The 6,574-nt window shown below is 47.3% G+C and overlaps 1 long non-coding RNA gene across 1 annotated transcript; it reads right to left on the reverse strand.

The window, feature by feature from the left end:
* Positions 1-713: 713 nt before the first annotated feature.
* Positions 714-6,559, reverse strand: LOC108449161. The gene is made up of 4 exons (XR_001865295.1): positions 6,332-6,559; positions 5,811-5,903; positions 1,660-1,809; positions 714-852 (listed from the first exon to the last, which is right to left on the reverse strand). It is a non-coding gene; the product is annotated as an uncharacterized LOC108449161 (long non-coding RNA).
* Positions 6,560-6,574: the final 15 nt, after the last annotated feature.

Raw genomic sequence — 6,574 nt, forward strand, 5'->3', positions numbered from 1 at the left:
CACCAACAACTTTAGAAATCCCGAAAAGACCGGGAATGTATTGAACTAATAACGAGATGTGTCACACCAACACGCACTGCGCGGGGGCCTGTGACACTCCTCTCCTTCTATCGCTCCCATTTCTGTTGCTGTGTGAGCCTGCCCCGACACTCATTCTCGCAACCTCGCACGCGCTACGTGCTCAATTAGCGCCTGTCTGAGCCCCGTATTACACACGAATGAGAGACCGCTGGTAAAAATGTCGATAATATTTTGAAAGGCGCTAATGCCTGTGAGGGAGTGTAGATCGCAGTCCTCTTCTGCAGGCTGCTTTCTCAAAGCGCTAAGACTTGAACGACGTTGATATCTCCCCTCTCTCGATTTTATAAATCGACTTTAGCTCCGAAAACGGGACTCGGTTTGCAATGAGCTGCCTGCAGCCTGTAGGGCCCTGAGATCTCACCTAGAGCATCTGATCACCCTTCTTCCCGGTCACCGCACCAGCCTCTGCTCATACATGACCCTTAGCCTGTTGATTATATACATATGTATATATGTATATACTTTTTTATATATTTTATATATATATACATACATACACATACATATACATACACACCTGGACGGGGATCAAAATAAACTTTTAGGGAACACCTAATAAAAAGTGAGCATTGTCTCTCCCTAGAGGAAAGAAAAGGTGAGCTGCAGAAAAAAAAAGTGTTGACTTAGTAAAATAAGTTCTGCACGGTGATATAAAGTATTTATTTTTGTTGTCGCATTTACACCCGCTCCTTTTGGCCGCTGCTCCGTTTCCCTGCAGATCTGGGGAGGCACATGACACTCAATTCTCCATTTTCCGGCTTCTTAACTTTCCTGAAAAGAAGAGTAAAGAAATTTACTTCTTGCTAAAGCGCAGCAAACAAACATTTTGTGTGTCCACAGATAGGTTGTATCATCTGCACGAACAAATTACGGTACGCGGCCATGCGTTTCTAGTAAAGTCTCCTCCTGTATTCTGTTTACATTATGCTGTTTCTGTTTGTAATTATTTTATTTTAATTTTATGTCACGTTTAACACAAGCCAGACCGGTTTTCCCTCCATGTTTTGTACACAATGCTCTCTTTCTCGATAAGATGTTCTGTCCTATCTTTTCGGTTTTTTCTTTTTAAAATGTTTATAGTTCCCCACGAGCAATTCTCCAATATTTCACTCTTGCATTTTAAGGACTTGTCCCTGTCTTGCTTTATTTGTTTGTGTGAAATTTAGTTTGAAAGGAGATCAGAGAGAGCAGGAGGGGTTTGTAATAAGAGAATGACCAAGTGACCTAAAGGCTGATTATATGTCATTAACTGGAGACTTGGTGTATCCAAATTACCAAAAAGACCTCACTCAGCCAGATCAATTACACCGAGATACGCATATAGGAATTGCGGTACGGGCTGATGCTTGCAACAAGTGTGCAGCCGACATTTGTAGGACTCAGCTGCTGAATTTTCGGACAAGCCCGTGTGCTGCAGCCGATCCCGGGCAAGCGGGAGCGGGGTGCAGTGCAGCAGGTATACGGCGCGGGGGACACCAGCAGGACGACACCGACATTTTGGGGCGTGTAGTTAGGGCCAAATTGCAGCTAATTTTCACTGTTCCAGAGGGACTTCTCTCTTAAGCCAAGCGAGGTTACCTTTGATCTATGAAGGCTTCTTAAACCCCAGCCTCTTTAAATGGAGACTTTCCATGAAGAATGACAATAGAAGTGTTGATTTTTGTCAACCCAAACACAAAACGATGGCAGCCTAGCCTTCTTCTTCCTCCACCGTCTGAACTTCAGATGCTGGAGGACAAAATATTCGTTAATGAAGGCAATTACATTCGCGAGCTATTTCATCAGCATCGAGCTCAAGAGCAGCTTAAGATGCTCTTTCCCGGGAATACAAACAAATATTAAGTGGAAAAACAGTGTGTTTGTCTGCATGCGTGTGCGTGTTTATACATGTGCATGTACAGGAGATCTATGTAACAATTCCAATAAATAGAGACACTGTAGAATTTTGTAAGGTCTTTACTACCATTCTTCTGACAAAGAAGGGGTCTTGGTTGGAATTCGCAATGTTTTGCTTTTCTTTCCCTGATTCCTGTCCAGGGTCTAAATGCAACTCTGGATCTTCAGTCACAAATATAAGCAATCCTTGAATAATTGCTTGCACATGCAGTGGTAAAACGCGTAGGGTCCTGCACTTACTGCCAATCATTGTGACTTACGAAATGGTCAGTGTCTTGAGTTTTTCTCATCCCCGATCTTTTCTCCTTCCTTTTTTTCTTTTTTTCTTTTCTTTTCGGTTTTTGGTTTTGTCTTTTTGGTTTTTGGTTTTTTTTTTCTGTATACACACGGCTGGGAGATTATCATGCCTGAAATATGTGGGCGTTCATTACCGATAATAGTAATGTAAACCAGGGTTCCTCCACCTCCAAGGGCAGCGATTAATTCGGGCCTGCTGGGCCCGATCCCGCCCTCTGCCCTGGGCATTGCAATTCAGGTTGTGTAAGCACAAGAGAGGGTGCAAGCCAGACCCATTAGGCAGAAGTCCTTTTCATTAACCCGCACTGACAGGTTGACCTCCAAATCATATTTCTCCGTGCGTCTTTTCAAAAATCCCTTTTCTTGCGTGTTTGTGTTCTTTCACGAATTCCTAAGCGACTGCCCGGATAGAGGACGCGTGGCACCCCTGGGACACGCGATGCTCTGGCATCCCCAAATCCATCCTAGAATGATACCCCTTTCTGATACGTTTGGTCCCGGGTCAATGACATCATGCACTCTATAAATTCAAACCCGTCTCGGCTTTTCAAGCCGTGCACCGGGCGGTTGAGTGATGTGGTGGGCAGCCGGGCGAAAGGAGAGGAAATCGGTACCCCGGCACTTAGGGAGCTGCGGGAAGGAGAGATGCCGAGGGGGCTGCCCGGCCAGGGCAGCGCCTCAAAAGCAAAGGACGGGGTGCCCTTGGGGTGCTTTCGTTTGTCTGATTGTTTCTTTGCTTTAATGAAAATTATGAAGGGAGATCCCGGAGCTGCTGCACGGAGCAGGGGTGGGTAGGTCTGGCGTCGGTACCAGGCACTTCAGTGGTGACTGCGGCTCCCGCCGCTGCCCTGTCCCCATAATCGTCCCACCGATTTCGGACCCTCCTCAAAAGGAAGGTGCGGTAAAGAAGCAAATGAGTGGGCTCGCAGCCTAGGCACCGGTGAGGCGCCTCTCTGCCCCTGGCCTGCTCCTCACAGGGCCTGGCCCGGTGTGGCTGCAGTGTTCCCAGTCAGCCAGCCCCGGAGTCCCCAGCAGATGTGGGTTTCCGACCACCCAGCGTCGGCATCTCTTCCCCGTTTCCATACGGTTTTCCCCGACTGATTCGGAGAAATTAGGTTAATTTGCAATTTAGCTTAATTCACACAAGCCCGGGGGGAGGAGGGGGGAGCACAGCTCTATTGTTCTGTTATCCCAACTCCCACCCTACTCTTGGCCGGGAGGAGAGAAGTGACCTGGCGATAAGCGGCCCGGCGGCGACTGAGCGCCGGGGCAGGGCAGCGGGTGGCCCCGGCGGCTCTGCGGGGCTGGACAGGCAGCAACCGCGGGGCAAAACCTACCCATACAGCCCCACATACCAACTCCAGAAAAAATAAAATAAATTTTAGAAAGCGGGTAGAGAATACCAGCCTCGGCAAAGTCTCCACCAAATTTTATTTATTACCGCAAGCTAGGAGAGTCCTGTTTGGCAGCAGAGTCCAGATAAATCGCCGCCTTACATGCAACTATTTTGGCAGGGAAAAAAAGTGACATAAGACTAGGGTTTCTTTTTATTTTCTGGGGTTTTTTCTTGTTTGGTTTTTTTTTTTTTCCCAGCATATGATTTGTGCACAAAAAAAAATCTAATCAAATCAATAAGTGTAAGATTGGCAAAATGCTGGTGCTTTTTAGTAGAATTTGAGTATCGTATTGGGAAAGGTACTTTGAGCTGCAGCGTTTTTCAACTCGTGGATCAAAAAGAAAAGGCTACAACCCATTATCGGAATCCTGAATATTTAACAGCTGAGGGAGGGCACGAGAGTTGCATTTGCTTTAAAACTCGCTTTATAAAACTCATAAATATCTGCTGGGATAGGAGGAAAATATGTATATATAAGATCCTTCTGGGTGCTTTATCTAGAGACCCTCTTTCTCCAAAGTTAATTAAGCAATCATGATGCTAGCTTTGGAGACTGGTGTTCTGATAGATATCTCCTGTATATTTTATTACTTTTTCTCTGTCTCGTGTTTTCCGTTTCCTTCATCATTGGAGATGTTATCGGAGTGGCCGTAATGTCTTGTCACAGAGACCGTCACAGCTGCAGTCTAACCTGCGGTGTATCGGAAAGCTCGTACACAAACAGGGAGAATGTAAAGAAACACACGCCCGTTTGCAAGCCAGTATAACTTTCCGGCCTTGACAATGTCCACTTCTTCTTCCCATCAAGAATATATAGCAGCAAAACAAAACTGGAGAACCGCTGCAGAAACTGGGTGGATTTCCAGGCTGCGCCCTGCAGACATCCCATCCCGAGCCGCAGGGACACTCTGCCTGGCCCCTCCAGGGCTCTGCCTGCACGGTCTGCCCACGGCCTTCCTTACATTTAAAAATCCACGCTGCAGACACATTATTTCCTTAGGATAACACAATATATAGGATTCTGCTTGTCCATATATAGATAACAGATATTCATCAGTTGGTTACAAGCATGTGTGCGTACATGTGAGATGTATGTGTATGTACATCAATTCTACATCTGGACTAGTTTTTCGTTTTCGTACTCAGTTTACACCCAGACGCTCACGCATATGTGTATTTGCCTATAAAAACATACCCCTGCGTGTCTGCGCTCCGTGCACGTCTCCTCTCTAGGTCCGACTCTACGCTCCCCGTCCTGCCGAACCGCGGGGCCGGCATTTTGCTTCGCCTTTAGCAGCTCTCCGACGAGGCCAGCTCCCTGGTACCGCAGCAGGCTGCTCCTTGGCGGACGGCCTCATCCGCGGAGACCGTCCACTCCCTGCAGGGCACTCCCTGCCGAGAGCCCGCAGACCCACTGGCAAAGCCCCCGGGCCCCAACAAGCCGCCGTGCACTGTCGGCAGTCCTCTCCACGCCGGAACCGCCCGAGCTCAGCCTGCCTCCTCTCCCCGAGCATTGAGTTGCTTTTCGCCCTCTTCCCACCACCCAGAGCTTCCCCCGAGGAACCCCCACAGCCTCTGCAGAGGGGCCGGAGAGCGCATTAAGCTGCTGCAGAAATTGGACCAGAGTTCTTGCTGCCTTCTTTCGCCGACTCCTCCATCTCTATCTTTCTCTTTCTTTAATTTATGACCTCTCCGCTCCTGTTGACACAGTTTTCCACACTGCCTATATTGTAGAACGGCATTGTAATATACGCCGAATCAGCCTAGGCATCAGCCAGCACAAATAAGGGTGGCTATTTGGTATTTCGCAGCTATTTAGTAATGCTCGGCTCCATTTGAGGATGACAACAAATGCACCTCGCCTCCCAGCTATCCATGAGTTACAGCTTGAGATTCATTTTTCTTTTGTAATATCTTCAAGCTTACCAAAGCAAAGCACCTAAATAGCTACAGGAGATTTCGTCCTTGGCCTGGCCGTTAAGCGAACATTTAACTGCTCCCTTTCGATAACTAAACCTGCTTTCTGCAGATGCTGGTCTTTTTTATTTCAGAAGCAGGTGCTGAGAAATATTTATACATTTGTTAGTAGAAGCTAGAAAATTAGCTCGGAACATGCTGTAAAAAATATTCGGTTACTTACCGATAGTACCAGTTAGAGAAGCATAAAACCGATTTGAGGCACATAAGTCACTCGGGTGAAGGCTGGTGGAGGTGCATAGGCGTAGGCAGCAAGCTGGAAAAGAATCAGTTAGAGTCGAAACTTACTGTTAATGTCTCAAAACTATTCTTTCTGGAAGAAAATACCATCCCCCTCCAAGTCCCGAGCGCTCCGCTCCCTCGGTCAGTCAGCAGGCGCGCAGTCGGAGCCAGCCCATGCGAACCCGGGTCGCAAGTCTGGTGACAGGCAAGGCAGAGCAGCTTCGCCTCCCTCCTCACGGAAACTAGTGATCTGGTGGTGTGTATTAACCAGCAATACAAATATAAGCCGGAGCGCTGCTGGGGCAGGCCTGTTGCAATCGGGCATCGATGAAGTGCCCTCCGAAGCCGGTTTTATTTGTTCCTCTACCGGACCGGCACAAAACACTTTGCCAAAGCAACCTCCGAGCCTATCAAGCTCTCACATAGACTTTTGCCAAGAAACTTCTTGGATCCATACTGTACCTGGTTTGAGATTATCCGATATTTAAGTTTTAATGAGTTTGTAGGGGGGGTTTTGTTGTTTGGGTTTTTTTCAAATTTTTTAATGCAGATTTTACTATAAGGCATCTGCTAAACACTTGCATTAACCTCTGCCTCCATGATAATTTTTCCCCCCTTGTTTTAATTACATTAGGGATGCGGAGGGGCAGCCAATCCTAAAAGAGGAGCTCGGCAATTAGCAGAGCGAACATCAAAAAGTTTTAT

This window comes from Corvus brachyrhynchos, unplaced genomic scaffold (assembly GCF_000691975.1).
Source record: "Corvus brachyrhynchos isolate BGI_N302 unplaced genomic scaffold, ASM69197v1 scaffold17, whole genome shotgun sequence".
Lineage (NCBI taxonomy): Eukaryota > Metazoa > Chordata > Aves > Passeriformes > Corvidae > Corvus > Corvus brachyrhynchos.